Raw genomic sequence first — 24385 nt, 5'->3', positions numbered from 1 at the left:
CCCCACCACATTCTAATGAGAATTTCCCCACTGTTTGTTGTGTGTCCCTTAACTGATACAGATGTATAACTATACATTTATTGCTAGTGAAAATTGTTGGGCCCGTTGTTTTGGTGAGTTACCAGTCCAGAATATAAATTACTAAATGCATTGTTAATCATTCAATTGTTACCTAAGCTGTTATAATGAATATTAATTAATTGTATTGTCAGTACACTCGAAGCATCTGGCCTGATACAGGAGCTAATGAGTTCTACAATTCCAGTGGTTCCTTCAGCCACGGTAAGAAATGTTCTATATGTCTGTAAAATTTACCCTTGAAAAACAATGTTTTTGAGACATGAAAATGTTTCTTTTATGGCTTTATGATAGCAGTAGGTAAATCAGTTTGGTAATTAGCATTTTTCTTGTTGTAGGAAATTAAAAGGTGATTTAGTAAAACTGGTGCATAGGAAGAAATTGCAATGGGCTTTCATTGTCTGAGGCTTGTCTTCGACAAATCTCAGAACTGGATTGCTTGGTGTGAGTTAAAGCACCTTTCTACTGTTGCAACCTGGGGTACATGTACCCCTGGGGTATGCTGCAGACCGGTTTAGGGGTACTTGAAAATAATATTGGTAATGGCAGAAGTAGAGGAAGAAGACTCCAGATGGCAGAAGAAGTATTCCACTGCCGTGGAGATGATCCGATGGCGGAAGAAGTCTCCTGATGGCAGAAGAAGTCTCCCTTTGCGTCACTTCCAGTTCCGTCTGCAACGTCATCTCCATCTCATTGTGCTTTTGCCTTACCAGAAATCCACTCGGAGCTGCCTGTGCTGCACTCAGACAACAGTGTTCATCTGTCCCACGCTGACACGGCTGGAGGAAGCAGCGGCATGAATCGTACAGGCATCAGCAGGAACCCTAGAGACAGTACACAGCCAGCGACCCAAACTAAGAATATGAAAAAGAGGATAGCAGCGCTGATAATAAAATGATAATAAAAAATTATAATAAAATCTAAAAACCAGTTGGACTGATTTTACACTTAAAATAACATTTTATTTAACAGGAGTATGACCAATACTAATCATATGATGTAAATTGAAGGTTGAGTATACCAAAGTAAATTATAAATGTATACAGTGCACTCAGCTGCATTTATAATGTCCTACACAATTCCTGTTATATATAGATGGATACTGTCCATTCCTGGTAGGCCCTTTAAGATACTCCAAGTAAAAAGATGGTATTTTTATTACTGTCCACCAAGGGTATGATACTGCTCACTTTCACTCCACTTGAAAGTACTATGGATATTTAAAATTAAGGGGATGGGTACTCATAAATGAAAAGCCTAATCAAGCGGTACGGGAGAGAAAAAAGGTTGGGAACCGCTTATTCCCTCTACTCTGGAGACTGATAGCACAGTTGTTCTATTAGGTCACGGGTGACTTGAAATGACAGGTAAAAGGGGGTATGGGGATTGGATAAAATAGACAGATAAGCAATCAATTTACAAGAGAAAGGCTAGGCAGGCTCTACCATCAGGCAGCTGCCTAGGGCAACAGGATCTGGGGGGTAACAACGAGTCTGTTTATCACAAAATTAAGGATGTCTCTGAGGAAGACATCCTTGTTGTACTTAATGCAGGTGGTGGCTGTGGAACTTTTAAGACACCTCCTCTACCCTTTCACTTGGGGGCTGTAAAGTGGGCATTGGGGGCAGTAGTGGGGTTGAGGAGAGGGGCAGTTGATTGAAGTTTTGCTAGTGTGTGGAGAAGCCTTACACCAGACTTGAAGAAAGGCATTGGGTTGAAAACTGCCTTAACCAAATAAGGAACACTAAGCTGGTATTACAGCATAGTGTACCAGAACACCCCCCCCCCCCCCCCCGCATTTGCCTATTACAGAATAGGTTGCACAGAAACCCCCCTCCAATTGCCTTAAATTATGACAATAGCACTGGTATATAATATGATCAATCGAGCTGCCACCACATCAGCGTAAGGGACAAAGCAGAGCTGCTGCACGTATCCTGTGGGAGCAACTTCTTCTACCAAGTTTGCTGTGTGTGTGTGTGTGTGGGGGGGAGTCTGAGCCCTCAAACATTGCAAAAGACCAGAGAGTAGCTGCCAGAAGAAAGAGACAGGAGCCTTAACATGTGGTGGGAGAATGTGAGCTTAGAAAGTGTGGTACTGGTTCTAGTATTTCTGTATATTTATTTATAGTGACATGTTTAACCTTTTCCTGACCACTTATCTTATTTAAATGTTTGAAACAGCCTATACTATAGACCATCTGTACTGTTAAATATTAACACTGTATTCCATACTGTGTCCAGTGTATAAAAAGTCATTTTTATAAATTTCAGGGCTGTTACCACACCACCAGTCTCCCGTACTTACTCCAATCTGCTGTAGAGTGGAAGACTTTGGATTACATCTGGAAACCCCCCTCTAAAAATCCTGCATTTGCCATATCTTATTACTACTATAGATTGTAAGCTTGCGAGCAGGGCCCTCCTACATTTTGACTGTCTGTAAATACCCTGTTTTGTTGTATCACTGTCTGCTATTGTAAAGCGCAACGGAATATGCTGCGCTATATAAGAAACTGTAATAAATAATAAATAAATAGTAAAGGGTGGTGGCATATCCTGGGTCCCCTCAATCTACCCATTGCTCCTCCCCCAAAACCCCCCTGCTCGATCTCCTGGCACCCTTCTTTAATACTTCTTACATAAAGTAATCTAAATTATATGTAACTCATCCTAAGCAAAATAACGCGTTACATATTTATGTGCTTAAATTATTCACAAACATCGCAAAAAATTTTTTGACAGTTTAAATTGTACTATACAGGAGACCTATATCTTCATGTTATTCAAAAATGTTCTTTCACAAAATAACATATTAAAAAATATGTCAAAACCCATATGGATCAAGCAATCCGTAATTGTTATCCATCTGTTCATAAAAAAATGAACATATTGTTTTTTTTTTTTTTACAGTTGGTAATAGAAATTATTATATTTAAAGATACAAGCAACAAATAAGGCCTCATTTGCTGCTCTTTTCTATAGTACTGTACATTTACTTTTGTCCCATATACACATTACTTGCGGATGAAGGTCAAAATTATTACAATTGAATTGGAGATAATGTGCTCAATTTATCAAAATCACACTTATGGTATTTCTACTATTTTGTATGCGTTTTGCGCACAGATTTCCCCTTGTGATTCATTAATGATTTATTTGTTCCTCAGCAATTAATCTGTCTTCCAATATCGGAATTGTCGGAATGACAAAGAATTACTTTTCACATTTTTCACTGTCCTCTGCCTGGTGGAACGGCAGCTGGAGAAATAGAACATGGTGGTTTGTGTATGGGACAGATAATATAATTGATGTCAACTGTGTCATGGTGAAGTGGAATGTCTAAGAATAGGATACTGGGGTCAGGAGCTGATACGTGGTGTTTATTTGAGTCGAACTCTAATGGTGCCATTTATAACTTCAGGCATAGTCGGAGGCAATTCTTAAGATCCTAACGAGAAACCGAATGATTGACATTAGAGAAGAAGTGGATCAAACCACAAGGTTGGGGGCTGGCATGGATCACTGATTTAATTGGCCTATAGCAGTGGAGGCCTGTGTCTCTATTTTCATTTGTTTAAAGACTTTTTAGCCTCTTTGCTACAGTTTAAACCAAAATTCAGTTTTGAGGGGGTTTTTTTGGTTGTTTTTTTCATTGACTTTTTGTGGTGCGCATAAATGGAAGGTTGCCAGTATGGGTTCAATTATGTCGTTTAGGTATACTTCCTTTGTTAAGTGGTAGTTGGCTGTTCCAGCGTATCGGGGCAGCGTCATTACCCAAACAGTTGGATAATGATGGTAGAAGGTCAAATGATTAACTTTATTGTGTTATAGTGGTTCTATAGTTAGTTGTGTTTGTGTACCTTGGGTGGTATCAGGCTGCACTGCATGTTGTTAGTTTTTATTATGCATTGTTGATTGGGCTGATTTCCCCCCCCATCTTTTATTTGCCTCCATACAGTAATTCCCCATAAATAAATATATAACTGAATATTATTATTATTATTATTATTAGTAGTAGTAGTAGTAGTAGTAGTAGTAGTAGTAGTAGCAGCAGCAGTGGTAGTGGTAGCAGCAGTAGTAGTAGTAGTAGTAGTGGTGGTAGTACTGTAGTAGTAGTAGCATTAGTAGTAGTAGTGGTGGTGGTAGTACTGTAGTAGTAGTAGTAGTACAGTAGTAGCAGTAGTAGTAGTAGTGGTGGTAGTACTGTAGTAGTAGTAGTAGTAGTAGCAGCAGCAGTAGTAGCAGTAGCAGCAGCAGCAGTGGTAGTGGTAGCAGCAGTAGTAGTAGCATTAGTAGTAGTAGTGGTGGTAGTACTGTAGTAGTAGTAGTAGTAGTAATAGTACAGTAGTAGCAGTAGTAGTAGTAGAAGTGGTGGTAGTACTGTAGTAGTAGTAGTAGTAGTAGTAGTAGTAGTAGTAGTAGCAGTAGCAGCAGCAGTGGTAGTGGTAGCAGCAGTAGTAGTAGTAGTAGTAGTATTGGTAGTACTGTAGTAGTAGTAGTAGTAGTAGTAGTAGTAGTAATAGTAGTAGTAGTAGTAGTAGTAGTAGTAGTAGTAGCAGCAGCAGTGGTAGTGGTAGCAGCAGTAGTAGTAGTAGCATTAGTAGTAGTAGTGGTGGTAGTAGTACTGTAGTAGTAGTAGTACAGTAGTAGCAGTAGTAGTAGTAGTGGTGGTAGTACTGTAGTAGAAGTAGTAGTAGTAGCAGCAGCAGTAGTAGCAGTAGTAGCAGCAGCAGTGGTAGTGGTAGCAGCAGTAGTAGTAGCATTAGTAGTAGTAGTGGTGGTAGTACTGTAGTAGTAGTAGTAGTAATAGTACAGTAGTAGCAGTAGTAGTAGAAGTGGTGGTAGTACTGTAGTAGTAGTAGTAGTAGTAGCAGTAGTAGTAGCAGCAGTGGTAGTGGTAGCAGCAGTAGTAGTAGTAGTAGTATTGGTAGTACTGTAGTACTGTAGTAGTAGTAGTAGTAGTAGTAGTAATAGTAGTAGTAGTAGTAGTAGTAGTAGTAGTAGCAGCAGCAGTGGTAGTGGTAGCAGCAGTAGTAGTAGTAGCATTAGTAGTAGTAGTAGTGGTAGTAGTACTGTAGTAGTAGTAGTACAGTAGTAGCAGTAGTAGTAGTAGTAGTAGTGGTGGTAGTACTGTAGTAGAAGTAGTGGTAGAAGTAGTAGCAGTAGTAGCAGCAGCAGCAGTGGTAGTGGTAGCAGCAGTAGTAGTAGTAGTGGTGGTAGTACTGTAGTACTGTAGTAGTAGCAGTAGTAGTATATAATAGTTAAGGGATTTTCACATATAACACACCTCAGCCAAGAAAAGGTTCAGCTTTAGTTATTTCATGTATGTGCCTGCAGAAGAGTGAGTCAATAAGGCTTAAGGGCCCCATACATCAGCAATTAATTGTGACAATTTTCAGATACGGAGATGATTGCCACAATTAATTTTAGATGTGTGGGCTCCCCATTTTGGCAATCCCAATCAAAATCACCAATCGATTGCTTAATCAGGTTTTTAAGCAGGTTTAATAATCTGGTATTATCTGCAGATCTTTTTTATATGTGTGGGCATTCCCAATTCGTCTTCTTCATCTATTTACATTATGAACAGCAATCGATTGGGCAATTTCCAGATATGAAGATGCAATCTTTAGATGGAAAAATCTGCCGATCACTGAAATAAATCTGTAATGTGTGGGCAAAGTCAGATAGATTGTAAAATCCATTTATCTGGAAATCCATAAATTGTGATTGCTGATGTATGGGGCCCATTACATTATGAGAGGAACCAATATTAGCACGGCATGACCCAGAACTAAGTGGGTTTAGACCATTTGCTGTATAAAGGGGCATGACTTTGCGGGACAGGGGTCTGGCTTCATGGGTCAGCGGTGTAGCCACTTAAAAGGGGACGTGGCTTTGTGGGAAAGGGCAGAACTATGCAGTCTGGCCCCATACATGGCAATGCCGAACACGTCAATGCCAGCTGCAACATGGAGACAGAACCCAGGTGCTACACTTAATGTGACACCACTGATGAGGGCACTGATTGGCTGATTGGGGAGTCGGAAGAATGTAAATCGATACCTATTTGTTTTTTGATGCAGTGGGGACCAATGTTTTTTGTGGGATTTTATTTGCTGCAGACATTTTGGGGCGCAACAGGGAGGATGCCATGAGAACGGGCACCTTTTCTGGTCATGCCAAAACCAATGACTGTGTCTTTCGAGTCTAGCATAGTTTTTACAGATATTCTGAGTAAAGAGGCCATACACCTACAGAGTTTTTGTCAGATCTGGCTGGCTGGAACAAAAACCTGGTAGTACTGTATCTGACTGACAGTTTGTCAGTTTTCCAGCATTTCGAAGCAAATGGTCCAATGTCATTTGCTCTCATCCATTACCAGTTTTTCGTTCCAAACAGCCAGATCGGACAATACATCTTTAGATGTACAGTATGGCCAACTTAACTCGGGGTTACTCAGAGATTCAGTGCTGGGACAGTTGGTCACAATGACGACCCAATGCTGCCACTTGACACGCAGCCAGTGTATCTGCCTTCTGCAGATTTTGCATATCTGCACACAGCGACCGCTCACAATCTCAGAATTAGCTTCATAGCCCAGTGTACCACTTGTACTTTCATTTCTTACTTGTTTACTGATTTTCCTAGAAGTCACGGTACTTATGTATTAGCAGGGCGCCCATTACGTAGTTTGCGTAGTGGTGTATTGAGAATACCAATACACCACTATGCTGGCTACGTAAACTACGTAATTTACGTAACAGGAGCTGTGCCAATACACAATGGTTCATATCCCCACTATCCTCATCATACCCCCATTATACACGTGGGCGTGGAGTTAATTATATAAAGTGTGGCGAGCAAGGGGATGCAGATACACGTCCCCTCGCAGGGCTCAGTTCGCTGACCACGCTTTGGGCTCGGTGGCTCGCTGCACTCGCCACACTTTATAAAATTAATTCCACGCCCATGTGGATAATGAGGGTATGACGTGGATAGTGGGGATATGATTGTGTTAGTGGGTGAAATGTGTGTTGATAGTGTGTGTGTGTAGTGCATTATACTTACCTAATGTCCTAATGTCCCCGGCGCCAGCTTTCCCCTCCTCCATGACACCCTGGTGGCAGTGTTCCCCTCCTCCGACAGCCTCCTCCATGACACCCCGGCAGCAGCGTTCCACTCCTCCGGCAGCGTCCTCCATGACACCCCAGCGGCAGCAATGTACCCAATTAGCGTAGTGCCACTAGGGGAGCAGGGAAACATGTGATGCTCCCCCAGTGGCAGTACGCTGAATTATGCCCAGGACGCGTCTCCCCCTGCCGGGAGCACAGGATGCACCCCCCACCTGGTGCTGCTGTCCGCAGGGTGCTGGCGGTATCTCCCCCCTCCGCCCAGCCACTGCTCAAGCCCTGCCACCCACCCTTCAGCCAGCCGTCCACCCTTCAGCCCGCCGTAAGTATAAAGGCACATATTAGCAGGGCGCCCGGTTAGGCTATGCTGACAACATAGCTTAAGGTACGTTGTCAGTGTAGCGTAGCCGGGCACCCTGCTAATACATAAGTACTGAAGTCACTTATTTTTTGAGTTTGCATTGCTGTGCAAATTCGCATGGTGACCGGTTAGAGATATACTGCGCATCGGTATGGCTCGTAGTACACATGCGCGAGGCCACTGTGCAATGAAATCCTGCTACTTCCTTTCATCACAGTCTGTTCGAGAGTTAATTGACAGGAAGCCGTCATTTCTGGGAGTGTCAGGGAAAATCCAGGCATCGCCCAAGCATTTTCGGGGAGGACATTTGACGTCGGCTCCGGCCTCGATCAGCCTGATTTCATTGCAGCGGCCGCATTTAATGGTGAGTAAGCTGTGAAAAGATATGCAGCTTTTTGCAGTGGTGCGACATCTTTGTCTACACTTTGGCAGGGCGGTGGCTAACTTTTTTAATTGTGATCACATGGCGCTGCTTATTCGCTGCTATGCGATCAGATCTGAATCAGGCTGATTGTCCCTTATAGCATTCTTCCTTTGAATGTTAATAGCCCGTTTATGATCCCAGTTTATGATATAGCTATTTTGCACATTTTTTGTGGCAATATATACATATTAGAGGTGTGCAGGTTCTGATTTACTCTGATTTACTCTGATTTTAAAGCAGGATCTTATTGGCTATCCCAAATCACATGACAGTTGTTGACAGCTGATAGCCAATAAGATCCTGCTTCGAAATCAGAGTAAATCAGAGTCAAGGTGCCCATACACGCTGCGATTATCACATGCGTTTTGTACTTTTAAAGTACAAAACACATCGCATGTGCGATATTCGCACCGTGTACCTGCGGGTATGCGATGTGATGCGATGCGCGTCCCCACAGGTACAATATTGTAAAGCACAAAAAGTATCTGCAGGCAGTACTTTTTGTGCTTCATTGCATCGCATCGCATCAGTACAGGAGTACATGCAATGCGATGCGATGTCCATTAGTACCTATTAACTTAAAAAAAAAAAAAGTGCCTAAAATAGCATCTCATCGCATCGCTTCGCACCCGCAAAGTACAGTACATCGCATCACATCAAAATCCCTCTACAAGTGCCAAAATCGCACGGCATAAATAAAGTACAAAATGCACAGCACACATATCGGTGCATGTATGGGCACATTCAATCAGAGCCTGCACATCTCTAATACATATATATATATATATATATATATATATATATATATATATATATATATAATGTAGATAAGGTAGCTTTGAGTCTGTTCTCTCGCAACTATAAATAGATTTACAGAGTTATTCTCCAAAGAATTATTATCCATGTCATGCTATAAACATACAGATTATTCTGCAAGCAAATTATTCTTCATTAATCTGGTACATTACACCTAACCATGCATGTCACCGACACCATTACCGCTCTGTAAGTTCATCTCACTACCATATTTTAATTTATGTTTTAATAGTTCTGGATATGCTTGCTGTATAATTAGATATTAAATTATAGAGCCTCATCTATTTCATATGCTTTCTGGAAGTGTTGCAGCGATGAGATTCGCTCTGCATTAATTACATGCCTCCTACATACCTGTAACAATATTATAATGGTAATTGCCATGCGAGACGCTTAAAGCAAAGCAAAACCTACTGTTTCTAGTAGCGGCTAATAGCAATCACAGATAATGGGGTCATTTGCAGTTGTAGTTTTAAGTGCCAAATTCTGCACATGCAATAACATGGGATGATATGGTGCAAGCAAGAGGCACATGCAGCTCTCTACCCCTGGGGAGGCACCTTGGGCGGCATATCAAAATTACAGTATGGGTGTCAGTGTCTGGTTAACCAATAAGAGCATTAGGCTGCAGCCTGGTGCACTGAGTAGAATAGATTGCGCTGGGATGCGAGTGCTTCCTGGTGCAGCTGAAGTTGGGGGTCATGTGAGGATCTCCCATAGGGAACAGCGGTGCCTGCTGGGATTGCCTGTGTCACCAAGGCATGGACGCCTGGAAGAGGAGATCCTGTGAGAGCAATGGTAGGCTCCGCTTCCGAGGCTGTGATTGATGCCACTGCTGCTGTGCCAGCATTGCTAGGGTGGTAAGTTGCAATATGAATTTATGAATGGGGCTGAGGCCCAAGCCTGTTCCAGATGTTTAGCTGAATATGAGTGGAAATCTGGCCCATATGGGTGTGCCCATGTAAGAGTAGTATGCCCCTGAAGTTGTAGCCTAATTTCAGTAAGCCATATTTCCAATACACCTGTATACAGCCTTATATCTAGTGTGTACTAATCTCCTGATCAAAAATCCATGATTATGTTGATGATAATGATGACTATAATGATGAAGATCAACAGCGCAGATCTAACCAGTATTAATTCACCTTTGAAAGAGACTTCTAGTCATGAAATTTAATTCTGCTAATATTTTTACCCATTCTCTTCCCCCTACTTCCCATATTTTTGCTCCATTCTCCTCACAACTGGCAAAATAATCTAAACTATTCTCTGTGCTTCATTCCCCTGCACCTGCCCCTTAAATTCCATTCCCGCACATCTCTGTCTATTCTTCACCCTCACCAACTGTCCACAGCTCTTCCACCTTTCTATCACTACTCCTTCTTCAAACATGCCCTCAAGTCCCCATCCTCCACAAACTGTCTCTCTTAACCCTATTTTTCTGTCACCATATAAACTCTGCTGCTAAAACTCTTGAGACTTGTTTACAACTCCACTTTTCTCTCATCTAAATTCCTCCTTGACCTGCTCCAGTCTAGATTTTACTCTACCTACCCTGCAAAAAGTGCCTCAACTCTAGTTACCAGTGATGCCTTCTTCGCTAAATTAAAGGTTCATGTCTTTGTACTCATCTTCTAGACCTACCTGCACTGCAGCCGGTGACACAGATGACATACAGTACACATTTTTCTGCTCTTCCCTCAATTAGTCTTAATTACATTGTCCTCTCTTTGTCTTTCTTCAACATTCTCCATCACAAGTTCCAGGTCCTCCATGAATCTCTACTACTGTCAGACCACTGGCGCCAGAACTTTGCAAGAGATCAGGATGCCGACACCAGATTACCAGCAGCCAACATGACGGATGGGTAAGGATCAAACCGGGGATGAGGGGACTTAGGGTTAGGATGCAGGGGAGGGGGGTTAGGTTTAGGCAGTAGGGTATAGTGGGGGTTAAACACTAGCGGGGAGGATTAGGGTCAAGCTGCGGGGAGGGGGCCAAGGCTTTTGCAAGGGAGGGTTAAGATGAGGGTGGTTGGGCGAGAGTTTAAGGTATGTATCCTGTTGGGATTCTCCGTATCGATATGCTGGTTCAATCTTTTTATTTTATATATAATCCCCTGTCACTGCATTTCCTGCAGACAACACATGGTGGAATATGCAGGAAACAATACAGATGCAAAATAACTTAATAACTACTGTAGGGTGTACATTGCATTATAGTATTATATTGTGCTCTAGAACACCTTGTGTCAGGCAGATACTATATAGGACGTGACAGAGATCTGCTTCTGCAATTTTACAGATTTGCTATATCCATTCTCCAGGTAATTCTGTCTCCAGCACTCACAGCATTTGATAAACGATACTCACTGGCAGTTATTGCTGATTGTTTTAAAATGCGCTTAATCTGATCTCCATGTTCACCACAGACTCCCGGCTGCTACGCCTAATCTTGATTAAACTAAAATTTCTCATATCCTAGTGAAATAATCTATAATCTATTAATCAGAGTTGCCAAGTAAAAGTTGACTTATATTATAGCAGGCCATAAATCAATTTGATCTTTGTCAAAATTTGATCTACAAAAAGATATACTGTACACATAAAATAGCTGTAAAATGTGTAACTAAAAAGAGGAAAATGTAATATTGTCGTTATTACGTGTTTAAACAGACTAATGAAAAATGACTGACTTTCATGGAGTTTTTGACTTCCAGTAAAGAGCTGGCGTACAAGTTCGGTTTCAATTTTACTGGCGACATATGTAATGAACATTATATATACTCTATAGAAAAAAAAAAAATACTTTCCTGATTCTGATTACTTTTCCAGAATTGCTACTTAATGCTTGTCATATTTCCCAATTTTACAGAAAGACCTGAATGTTTAATTTGGGTTTTAGTTTCTATATCATTTTTAGGTCAATATGTGTTCATTTTTGCAATTGTTTTTTTTTTTAGTCATGTTTTATGCAATAATGGGCATTAGAAAAAGCATAAAAATCATATATACTTATAAAAGGATAATAGCAAGCAGTAAATATGAAGTCGTTTTGCTTCTGTGTTCCGTCGTGTTTTTGTGTTTGAATTCTGCTTCAAATTCTCTAAATTAGACATTTAAGTTTTATTGCTCTACCCACGTAAAAATGGTAAATTGATGTTTATGACGTTGGGTCTGATTCAGGTCTAGGCGTTGTACCAGAAGATTTTTGGTACGCTGTGCTTGCGCAGGACATGTAATGTGCATGTGCAGTGTGGGTTTTTTCTTTTCACAAAATGGCGGCGGCGGGTTGCTCCATTTGTGGGAGAGCCGAAGTCATGGTCTTCCGATGGATGATTAATGGACTCAGTCAGGGCCGGACTGGGACCAGAAATCGACCCTGGCATTTTGAGCACACAGGCCCACCTGTGGGAGGTGGGACCCTTGCGAAAAGGGGTGTGGCCTCATGGAAAGGAGGTGTGGCATCAGAAAAAGGAGGTGTTACCCATTACAAATTATGGAACACACCGTAATTCCCATTACACATTATGGAACACACCGTAATTCCCATCACACAATATGGAACACACCATTATGCCCATTACAGAATATGACACAATCCATTATGCCCTTGCATACACTACTTAACTTTAATACATTTAAAAATAGTGACTTATGTTATAAATGACAAGTTAAGAATAAAATGATGTAAACAATACCTAGCAAATGCAGCAGCCCAGTCAAAAGACACTTTGCAAGGTGTGCTGGTACAGTATCTCACTCATACACATGAATATGTATGTGAGAAGAGCATGGTGCACGAGAAAAGCATGGCAGTGTCGCCATAGCAACGGCGACACCATGCTTGTCTCCTCAATGTGGCATCGGAGTGGCAACATAGCTTTATAAGAGGGTGATAACTCACTGTGTCGGTGCTCGCACGTCACCTGGTCTTTGGGAAACAGAACAAGCGTGCTGAGCCGCGCCACTGCCTCTTGCAGTCCTGGCTAGATGTCGCTAGATTTCATAAGAAATCCTCATATATATATATATATATAGTCCAAACGGCCAAGCACACTAATAACTTGCAAAGCTGTCCCGGTGCTCACCAAAGACCATCGGCGGTCATGTACAGGTACTCTATCTCACAGCGGAGAAGGCGGCACACGGTAGATAAATCATAGTGGAGTCAGGAACGTCATGCAACGTTTCGATTTTATTGTTTCAAAATCGTCATCAGGCATAAAATAAACAATCACAAGCTTACCTTATATCCCCACTTCACCGTGCACGCCACAGCACGTTTCCCGCGGCAGCCGCACTACGTCATTCAGCAGGCGTCACTGCACGTCACGCAACCATGGAGACCAGCATCAATAAACAACGCTAGTCACCAGGCGTCATGTGTGTATCTGTGTGAAATTCTTTGTAATTTTTTGTACTTTTATAGTTGTATTTATGTAAACATCTTTATATATACCATTTTCATCTTTATTGTATATTGATGTTATTGCTGATGTGTTATCCTTCCCTATTCTCATTCTTCAGCTGTTTTAATCACTCTAAACAGCACTGTTTGCCGCTGGGACGTAACTTCGTCTGACAGATGTGACGTCACTGCGCGTCGATCGTTGCCGGGTGACTAGCGTTGTTTATTGATGCTGGTCTCCGTGGTTGCGTGACGTGCAGTGACGCCTGCTGAATGACGTAGTGCGGCTGCCGCGGGAAACGTGCTGTGGCGTGCACGGTGAAGTGGGGATATAAGGTAAGCTTGTGAATGTTTATTTTATGCCTGATGACGATTTTGAAACAATAAAATCAAACGTTGCATGACGTTCCTGACTCCACTATGATTTATCTACCGTGTGCCGCCTTCTCCGCTGTGAGATAGAGTACCTATATATATATATATATATATATATATATATATATATATATATATATATATATATAGTGACTGGGTGGCGGCACCTTTATCAAGGTGCAGTGGATATCCAGATCCAACCAAGCATACGGAGTGCCGCTACCCACGAAACTATATATATATACACAAAAAAAATCCTCATCTTCAAATAAATAAATCTATCTATATCCAAAATACATCCTTTTTTTCCCACTTATATCACATTTTCCACTTCCAATTATTATTTTTACTCTTTAGACTACTCTTTAGATTAATAATATTGTAAAAATTGTATGTTATGAACATGGCACTTATTGTTGTATTTTAAAAAATGGAGATCAATTGTTTTTCCCTTGATGAAGTTTCTTGATGAAATGAAATGCATTGGGTAACCATCTTAAACTGTAAAGGAAAATCACTGCTGTATGTACTACTCCAGCTTTAAAGAGTCGTGTAAAAACAAAGTATTAATCATTGTTTTATGATTGTTTTATGGTATTTTTTTTAAATATAGGTTGTGTACATATTGATTGTTCCTCTTTTATGAAAATTACATATGAACACATTGGGCGCTTAGAAAACACTATTGGCTTTGGATATAAATATATATATATATATATATATATATATATATATATACTGTATATAAATATGTGTATTGCATGTGATAGTGGTAATAATAATAATAATAACAATAATAACAATAATAATAATAATAATAATAATTATTATTATTATTATTATTATTATTATTATTATTATTATTTAAAGAGGAAAAGTTCCCAAGAGTAGTAGATTCTATCTTTGAGTTTTCCTGTTTGTACAAAATATAATAATGGTCATGATTGAGATGTGGACTGTGATTCAGTTGTATACATGCTGCTTACAGCAAGGAGGTATCAGCAACTGTTATATGTGTGGTGGGGGGACTGTGTTATCGGCAGGTGGCTGCGATATATGGGGGGAGACCTTTGTTGTTATCCGTGGGGATGGGGGATTTATCGGCCACGGGCCTTTACAATCCTGGCACACTTTAGTATTTGAGCTAAATGGAAGGCAGGCGGCCTGGCTACATAGCATCTATAGTGTTAATTAATTCTGTATTAATTATACTATTAAATGTATGCATACAGTATATGTCCAGAGCAGGGACTAGGTTATCTGCTGCTCCCCCGGACTTCTGGACTTCTTACAGTGATTGGCATGGAGCTACTATATATAATGGCTTACCGTAAACTGTCCGGTCTTGTCTATGCCTAAAGTATCACATACTGTACATTGCACTCTGCAGTAGGTGGGCTATAGTTTGTTAAGTGATAATTATGCCCCCTTCATAGGATGGCCAAACTAAAGGCCCCCATACATTAGTCCCGATTTGGCCACTTTCACCCAATTCCAACAGATCAGGGTGAGAAATTGGATGAAAAGTGGCCAAATCGGATGTGTTTGGCATCTCACCTGGTCCCGTAAACGTCTGACCTCCGATCCCCTCCCGGCAGCAGGGAATGGGGTCGTATGCGATACATCACATGTCAAAGGTCCTGCCGCCCAGGAAGGTCCCGGCGACTCAAGGGGGATTGGCTGGCCATACACTGCTGCGAGAATCGTATAACCACCTTAAATTCAAACTGTTGTAAATCCACCTTGTACAAATCCTGCAGTTGCCTTAGTGGTATGTGTGAGTATATATTTATCAGCACTATTTTCCACTTCAGATCTTTTCAATATTTTAGCTCTCTCCTGACCGCTACAAATTGTCCTTAGAACTCTGAGAAACATTTTCACGGATCTTGCCTACTAATCTCTTCTAGGCAGAAAAGCTGATAACCTTTGGAAAATATACCCATCTGTCTGTGCCAATAAATTGCCTGATCTCCAAAGCCAGTGCAATATAAGAGAGGTGCACTGGCTGTTGTTCCCCGCGTACCTTTACATCAGTTTATGGGGCTTCTATAAAACAGTTTCTTTAATGTTATGAATGAATTGTGGCCGTAAAAATGACAGTTACATTTCTGCTAAGATTTAGACAAGACGTCAGCATGTACAGGATGTTCCGAGGTGCTACAAAAACTCATTAGTTTGCTGTGAGAGGATACTGTCCTGTAGTTCACAGTTATTATCCTTGGCGCAGGGGATGTGAGTTAAAATTCAGTGCAGGTTTAGACCGGCATGTTCCTGCATTGACTGTGTCACCTCAGCTGAACTCTCGCCTAGCGGAACGCAGCTACAATCGCAGGCTGTTAGTTGGAGTACGTGTTATTTTCAACAAATTGCTGGAGGTATACAATATTTACAGGGAAACGGCAAATGTAAATCTTATTTATATCAAGCATTTGTTTGCTTGGCCGAGGAGTAAACAAGGGAACAGCAATTACTGCAATGTGTTTGTTCACATGGAGAAACAACAGCTTGTTACTGATCATACAGTATTGCGGTGGTTCTCAAAGTCGGTCTTCAGGAACCCACACCGTTCCCGTTTTCCAGGTCACCCAGCAGGTGCACTCATTACTGCATTACACATTTGAAAAGAGCCACAGGTGGAGCTAATTATTTCACTTGATTTTGTGAGGAGACCTGCAAAACATGCACTGTGTGGGGTCCTGAGGACCGACTTTGAGAACCTGTGCAGTATTGTATAAAAAAAAAAAAAAAAAAGTGGAATGTATTAATTCGTACATATGTATGAGCAGACATGATAAATTGGAATTTATTGTAACAAGTGGAAAGTATGATAAAATTGAGAGTTAGACTGGCCCCCAAGGGAAACCCCTATTGGGCCCAGCTCCACCTATAGGGATAAGGTTTCAGATTGTGCATTTGAATTACACACATGCTACGTTATATTGTACAGTACATGACTATGGTGTATACTCTACAGTTCATTGTTGTTATTATTAAAGTACATTATCATGCATGTACTAACAGTATTTACTGTACATATGTATGAAGGGGCCCAGACCATTAACTTTATAATGGTTAGCCAAGCATCTATGGTGACTGGCCACTCCCCTTTCTGGAGATTAGTCACACCTCTAAACATGGGTCCCTAATACTACATTCCCTTGGGGGGGGGGGGCTTTATCCCCCTGTTTGACACTGGAGAAATTGACACATGGAACTGTTTAATTTTCAGCCCATAATAATTTCCAATCAATTTTAACCCTTTGAGTGCCCTTTTTTTGGGGGGGGTTGGAGGGGGGATATTTAACTAAACTTCAGATCATTTGCCGGCAATAACTAAAGTGATTCAAATTCCTTGACTACGGCCCTGACATTTTTAGCGGATATCTTGCACTTCTCTCACGCTGGAACTCAAAGGGTTAAGGTTGCTCAAAGTTCCCCAGTGCCGCATAGCCAATATACAGTGACAGTGTAATCTGACATATTACAAGTACTATACAGTGTAAACTTGGATAACGACATGCAGCAACAAATGGACAGGTTAGGTAGTCGACTTACTTAGCTCTTGTGTTTCAGATGAGTTGCATTTAGCAGGTTACAAATGTACACGGGTCTATTTAAAAAAAAATCTAATATATGACTAAGCCCACTTGTTAACAGTATTTACAATGTTGAACTCAACTCTGCAGAGTTTTTCCTCCTTAGCATAAGCAGGCTTCAACCTTGGGCTTGGGTTTACTGGTGGGGGGCCCCCTCTATTGAGGGTCCCCACTCCTCCAGGGACCCAGACAGGGCTGACTAGAAGGCAGGGGCGCCGATTTAATTTTTTTCCGGTGGGTGCTCTCCCCATCACAGACTACCGTCCCCCCCCCCCACACACACACAGACTGCCGCGCCCCCCGCGCACCCCACCCCCCCGGGAGAGTTCGGGCGGTGAGCGAGTTCCAGCCTCTGTCACTCACTGTCTCAATGACTTCTGTGACGCGGCGCAGGCTACACCGCTGCACCTCTGGCACCGGATCACCAGCGCCCAACCTCTCCCGGCTGCACACAGCAACCACCAGGCTCCATCTGGTGTCACAGTGGATATGATGTCAGCAGCAGGGTCCCTGCGGAAGATGAGAACTAGTAGCAGTATTAATACAGCTACTAGTTCCCATCCACCGAAGGGACCCCCGCTGCTGACAGCATTTCCTCTGCTGGGACCATGCTGCCGTAGCCCATGGGTGCTCCTCAATTTCCGTGGGTGCTCGGGCCCCGGAGCACCCACGGTTTCAGCGCCTATACTAGAAGGAGCGATAATGCTATGGCCATAGGAACTGGTATAAATGTGTCCCCCATCTGTGGCATTATCTTACTGACTATTGGAGCCTGGTGCTGGATTAAAGAATACAGGGGACCCCTACATCATTTTCTCCCTGTATTTGTGGAACCTGAATCGGTCCAAGAGCCCAGTCCTGGTTCTTCAAACACAAGGAAACCCTATGTTATTTTTGCCTGTATTTGAAGAACCAACATAAGCTCATAGAACACATGGCTGGTTATGCTAAGAAGGGTGGACCCCACATAGTTTTTATATTCATTGGGTCACAGCAGGTCAATTAAGACAGGTGGCTTACATTGGCAGGCCTGATAGTTTGCCACTACTCCATGGCACTGTGGAGATCCCAACCCAAGTAGCAGATACTTTCTCTGAGAAGAAGATTGGGAAGGCAAATTGCTTGTGAGAGGGTTTTATTAGGCTGCAGGCACGCTGGCTTACAAGGCATCTTTACCGTATGGACAAGCTGAGCTGGAATTTTGTAAGCTGTAATGATCTCATTTGACAGGAACGGTGTGATTGAGGATTGAGGCCAGGTTAGTTCTCCTCCTTTGTCTATCAATTCTACTCTCCTTTTCTTGATCTTATTGACACGGTTGTCAAACCAAGGATCTTGATGGTGAAATTTGCGAGGTCATATTTGCACAAAGAGATAATAGCTATTGCACACCTTACATCCCTATTATAGTAATGGGTTCCAATATCAAATCCAATGTCGCACAGACCTGGATTTGCTACAAGAGCCTAGGGAGTCCTACCGCTCCTTGGTCGATATCTGGTCAAGTTCACGGGCAAAGATCTAATTTGAGGGGGTTGCAACTGAGAACCAAATTCAGTGTTGTTCTGACCATGTGACTGGGTTGGTTTTTAGGTCAGAGACTTCTAAACCAATCTGAAAGACAAGATCAAGAATGTGATGACTTTCATGTGTGGCCGAAGGAATGACTTTGTGTGAAGCCCAGACCATTTATTAAGCACAGAAGGTCTTGGCCAAGGCATGAGAGCTCATCGCCAACTCAAGGACTGAAATTTCCAAGGATGAGCAATATTTGATGCTCCAGAACTTCAACCGCAACAGTGTCTAATGTAGAAATATCTTTCAATTTCCAGGGGGTGATAAATGAGAAGTACTGTGAAACCTAACCCTGCCAAACTCCATGCACTCAAATGAGCAAGTAATTTCCATAGGGAGGACCCTAAGTTTAAAATAAGATTGTTACCCTATCTTCCCGGCTGTTTAATCTTGGGTTGTGGTTGACAGAATAAGATTTTTTTGTAGATGCCAAATTACCCACAATCTTTAACCTGTACAGAATATTTTGCCTTTATAGGTTTTCACAGTAAAAGTCAATATATTTTTCATATCGCATGGAATATTTTGTACAGTTTAAAATATGAAAGAAATCCTAAGAATTCTAATGCGCTTATCTTGAGTTTCGACATTAAACCAGACAGTAGATGGCAATCGTAAAGGGTTTGCATGACCTCCATCAATCACAAAACTTTTTTTTAGCACCTGTCTAGACAAAAGTTTCAAAAGTTTAGATTGGCAGAGAAAGTAAAGGAGATGGGCAGAGAGACGAAGATTAGAGGAGTAATGAATGCTACGTAAGGAATGGAACTGGTACAGTTAGGTCGGGCATTATTTGATGTCTCCAGCGTAATTTAACAGAAAAAAATACAGACTCGAGGATTCAGTAAGTCAGAGGTAACTGACAGTCAAGACTAAACAGATCTATAAGATTGCTAACTGCTAATGGGACCTACACACATATCAATTTAGGGGCATTTTCTAAGCAATCTTAGAAATCACTTAGAAAATGCCCCTACATCGCTCTGTGTGTAGGGGCCATAGCGATAGCAATGCACAACGATTAATATCCAGGATAGATCTATAATCGCCGGTGTCATGGCCAGTGTTCTCACCAGAGAACACTAGCCCTGACAAGTTGCTCAGCAAACAGCACTAAGCAATCTTGCTGAAGTGTTTTGAGCAATCTAGCATCGTTCAGAACACTTCAGCATCTCCCTATGTGTAGGCCCCTTAAGGGGTAAAGGGAGGGCAAAAATGATTGAGTTGAATGATAAATTAAATGATAAATCAAATGAAAATGTTGGGATTGAGGAGAACAACTCCAAAACTAGCAATTCTGTTGCCCGGGTCAAGGCAGTAATTTCACGCAATGCGAGAGAAGAGAACGCACCCGGCAGGACTCGGAGGCAAGCAGTGGCAGCCATTGCCCACCAGATCTCATGCCCAGGTCACATGACCCCCTAGGCTCCCCCCTAGATGCGGCTCTAAGGAGAAGACAAGTGATAATATGCAGTATGTTCATGTTTTATTTGTGCACTGAATCAGGCACTGTGCTATAGATCATTGGCATATTTGTAATGGGTGCAGGGCGTGCGTGCACATGGGGCCTTAGGTCAGGGGGGGGGGGCATATTCCATACACTCTGCATACTGTACATATAAATTCTTAATTCTTGAAAGCACCTTTCCATAATCCCATGCTGACTCGCTCTGCAGGCAATCACTGAGAAAATGGTGTGGTGGCATTATCCTGGAGATGCACAGTAGAGAAATCTCAAGGAACAGACCTCAGATGCAGAGTCCTGAGCATGCATACCAAACCCTGGCACAAAGTTACCACCAGGGAAATTCAGTGGTAGGGGCCAGAGCTGGCATGAGCTTAATTTCATTACACATTGTGCCACACATCATGATGCCCATTACAAATTGTGCCACACCATGATGCCCATTACACATTGTGCCACACACTGTAATGCCCATTACACATTGTGCCACACACCTTGATGACTGTTACGCATTATGAAACACACCATTAAACATTATACCACACCAATGATGGCCATTACATATTATGCCACATAAGTGTTGCTTACCTACATGCTCATTGCTAGGAGGTTCTTGCTTGATGCCAGGGGTTACATGCTCAATGTCAGGGGTTTCATGCTTATTGCCAGGGGCTTCATGCTCGATGCCAAGGGGATTTCACTCTCATTGCCAAGAGGGATTACATGCTCGTTACCACACAGGAGTTAATTGCTCATTGCCAAGGGGGAGTTAAATGCTCATTGCCAAGGGGGATTCCATGCTCATTGCCAATGGGGAGTGGAATGCTGTAACTCGCAGTAGCGAGGACAGCCACCAGCTGAGCACAATTGAAAGTTGTGACAGCCGGGCAGAGAGCGGTGGGCCACCATTGCTGCTCCTGATTGGCTGCCAGACCTTGAGCTCTGATTGTTTGGTAAAGGATAGGTTTAATCATAGAAAAGGTTGTTTGTTAAATTATATGTAGCGCCAAATCCTTTACCAAACAACCTTTTCTCTACATTATCCACTTGGGACTTAAAGGAATAGCCCCCATTGGGTAATGGAATGCAGCATAACATAGGGAAAAAGCACCAAGGACGTTGTTCAAACTTTTTCTGTCTAAACTTGAGCTCTGATTGGCTTGCGAGCCAGTGGGAGTTTTCAAAATAGCAGCGGACCTGCTTTGATTTTGGATACAGCCCGGCAGCCCACAGCTCTCTGCCAGGCTGTCACGGCTTTCAATTGTGCTTGGTTGGCGGCTGTACTCATTACAGAGAGCAGCAGCTGATTGAAGTGCCATAGTAATCAGGGCGCTGACAGCAATGAAGAGGACGCTATCAGCACCCTGATTACTCTGGTGCCTTACTCAGCTGTGTACTCGGCGTAATGGTAGGGCCGGCCCTGGTAGGGGCTCATGCTTAGGGGTGTGACCAGTTTTCAGTAAAGGTGTGGCTAGTCACTACAGAGGCTTAATAACCATTAAAGAGTGTTTGATCTGGGCTTCGCACACAGGCCATCACCTCTCTTAAAAATAGATAGACCAGACACATTCTTCTGACCAGCACAATCTGAATCTGAATACTTAACTGTATAAACCACATCCTATAATTGTTGATAGGCCCACACCACTTCTGATAAAAAAAAAAAAAAACAGAATTATAAAATAATCACTTCGTTTTCTGTCTGGCTTCCGGAAATGTATCAATATTTATTTTAATTGCAAACAACGTCCATTATAGATAAGTGCCAGAGCCTTGTTTTGTATTAGCAGTCATTCTTTGCTAACACCACGGTAGAGAAATGCTTTCCTTTTTTCCATTCTCAAGTTTGAAAGTTAAGAGTCAGGAACACAATGAGGCGCTCCCAGAACATTTCTAAAGTTTTCCCTCAAGTGGAGTAAAGAGTTGGCAGAAGCATCTGTCTCACAGTTCTTAAATGGCAATCGAAAGCCGGAAGCTTTCTTGGATTTAACAGGAGAATAATGGTAAGTGCAGTATTGTCTGCTGCTCTGGTAGACTACAAGTCTGAAAAGTAAATTGCTAACAGTTTTGGAAAACTGATAAATTGCTTTCAGTACTTGGAACCTGTGACCTGCAACTAGATCCAGTTTGTTAACTGGGAAATCGGAGAATGTAGATGGTACTGTAGGGTCCTTCCAAGTATAAATAGCACCTTTCATTACAGAGTTCAGTCTGGCGATAGTCACGTAGCTGAAAGATTGTTAGACATTCGTTTGTGTAGTCTTAAACACAGATTAGTTGACATTAAAAAGCAATGAAATGTGTCCAAAAAAAGTGTAACATTAAGTTGTTTGATCTTATAATGAAGAACCGAGAATGGCTTCCTTTTATTCCACTGCTGCGGAATACTTCATATTATCTATTCCTAATCCTAGAGTAGTTGTCACAGTAGAATAGAAGAGATGTCACAATGAATTAATTACAATAAATTAGGAGTTGTGACATGTACATTTTTTTAGAATCATACAGAATAGAATTCTACATAGTGTCAGAGATAAAAACTTAGGAAGACTTTTTTTTATATAATTTCAGAATGATTCTCTGGAGTCTAGAACTGTTAGAAGTGTCTACCTGTGCCGGATGACATCTGCAGCATGTGGGTAGTTACCATGGTGCAGGGCTTTACTGACCTGCTGGGGAGTTCCATTACTCTGTGTACACAAGCTTCTGTTTAGCTGCATTAGATGCAGACTCGATCCCAAAGAGTTGTCCTGCGGCATCGGGCTGAAAGCAGAAATAGATTTGACTGGCAAGTCTATTTCTGCTTCAATCTAGCAGATCATACAAAGTCCGATGCTGTTCAATGCAGCATCCACCCCCTGCACGTCGTCGTCCTCATGCCATCCTCCCTCCCATCTCATCAATGTCGGCACCCGGCTGCCGCCAATATCGAATCGATATCAACAGACGCCAGATCGAAGCTTGTGTACACCCCTTAAGTGTGCATGAGCAATGTCTGTCACAGCATGGTGATGTCTCTAGATTTTCTGGGGTTCTACAGGGCACTGGGCCCAGCGCATGAGCAGTACCAGCAGTGTTATTCAGCATGTGCCAAAGCTTGGCTTCTATGGGCTGCATCATCTGCAGCCCATAGATGCTGGCTAGGGTAGCGCGGTAAGGAAGGAAGTGTCTTCCTACAGGAAGCCAGCTCTCTGTCTATTGCAGCCCGGACTGGCAGTCCCGGAGGGATTAAAACCTCCCAATGGGACTGCCTGTTATGCCGGTGACTGGCATGTAGTACTTCCAATAGGAAGTCACTGCCAGTCACAGTACAGCTAATGTCTTAACTAACACCAAGGAGGTGGCGGATTTTACCTTAGGGGGGCTGCAGTAATGCAGTACATAGCTAAAAGCCACTACTGGCTATATTCCATATATATAAATCCAATGTGGCTTAAGATCTTCTCACCTCTGTGCTGAGCCTGCAATGAGACTTCTCAGTCTGGTCACATTCCAACATCAATATCATTTTATTTTGTTTGTTTGGTTTTTATTTAAGCATTTTTATTTCAAGCGTTCCCTGAAAACTCCCCTCTTCAGGCAGCTTATCATATTCAGGACCCCCACACAACCTCCAGTAGCATTCTTATCTAATTGCATCCCATCAGGACTGTCCTGTAATCTGATGGGACTGCCATGCTATGGAATTCTATCCTTATGTATCCCTCCTGTTATTCCTATAGATTGTAATATTGCGAGCAGGGCCCTCCTACCTCCATGTCGGTTTGTATCTACCCAGTTTGTAAAGCACAACGGAATATGCTGCGCTATATAAGAAACTGTAAATAATAAATCATAATAATAATATTCTATGCAAAGAAGATGTACAGACTCAAAATACCCTAAATTTAATTTATTGTTGTAACATTAATACAACTTGCCATAACAACAGCTATAGGGATACTACACATAGGTTTTCAGAATAAAATCAAATATGCTTCTAAAAACTATAATGATGTTATGCTTTTGTATATATGATTGAGGCAAATACATAAAATGTCTAGGAATATTACTGTATGGAGGCTCAACCAAAAAATAATACTCAGCCAACAACATCCCATCATGTGACTTTTGTTTTTGTTAGGAGCCAAATAACCTACCAGTATAT

The 24385-nt window shown here is 42.0% G+C and overlaps 1 long non-coding RNA gene across 1 annotated transcript; it reads left to right on the top strand.

The window, feature by feature from the left end:
• Nucleotides 1–235: 235 nt before the first annotated feature.
• LOC146062777 (uncharacterized) lies at nt 236–23021 on the top strand. The gene is made up of 4 exons (XR_014471514.1): nt 236–282; nt 10575–10681; nt 22084–22241; nt 22810–23021. It is a non-coding gene; the product is annotated as an uncharacterized LOC146062777 (long non-coding RNA).
• The last annotated feature ends 1364 nt before the right edge of the window (nt 23022–24385 follow it).

This window comes from Crinia signifera, chromosome 3, assembly GCF_055691185.1.
Source record: "Crinia signifera chromosome 3, ASM5569118v1, whole genome shotgun sequence".
In the NCBI taxonomy this organism is placed as follows: domain Eukaryota; kingdom Metazoa; phylum Chordata; class Amphibia; order Anura; family Myobatrachidae; genus Crinia; species Crinia signifera.
The sequence above is the reverse complement of the archived record's forward strand: the minus strand, read 5'-3'. Positions and strand labels throughout refer to the sequence as shown.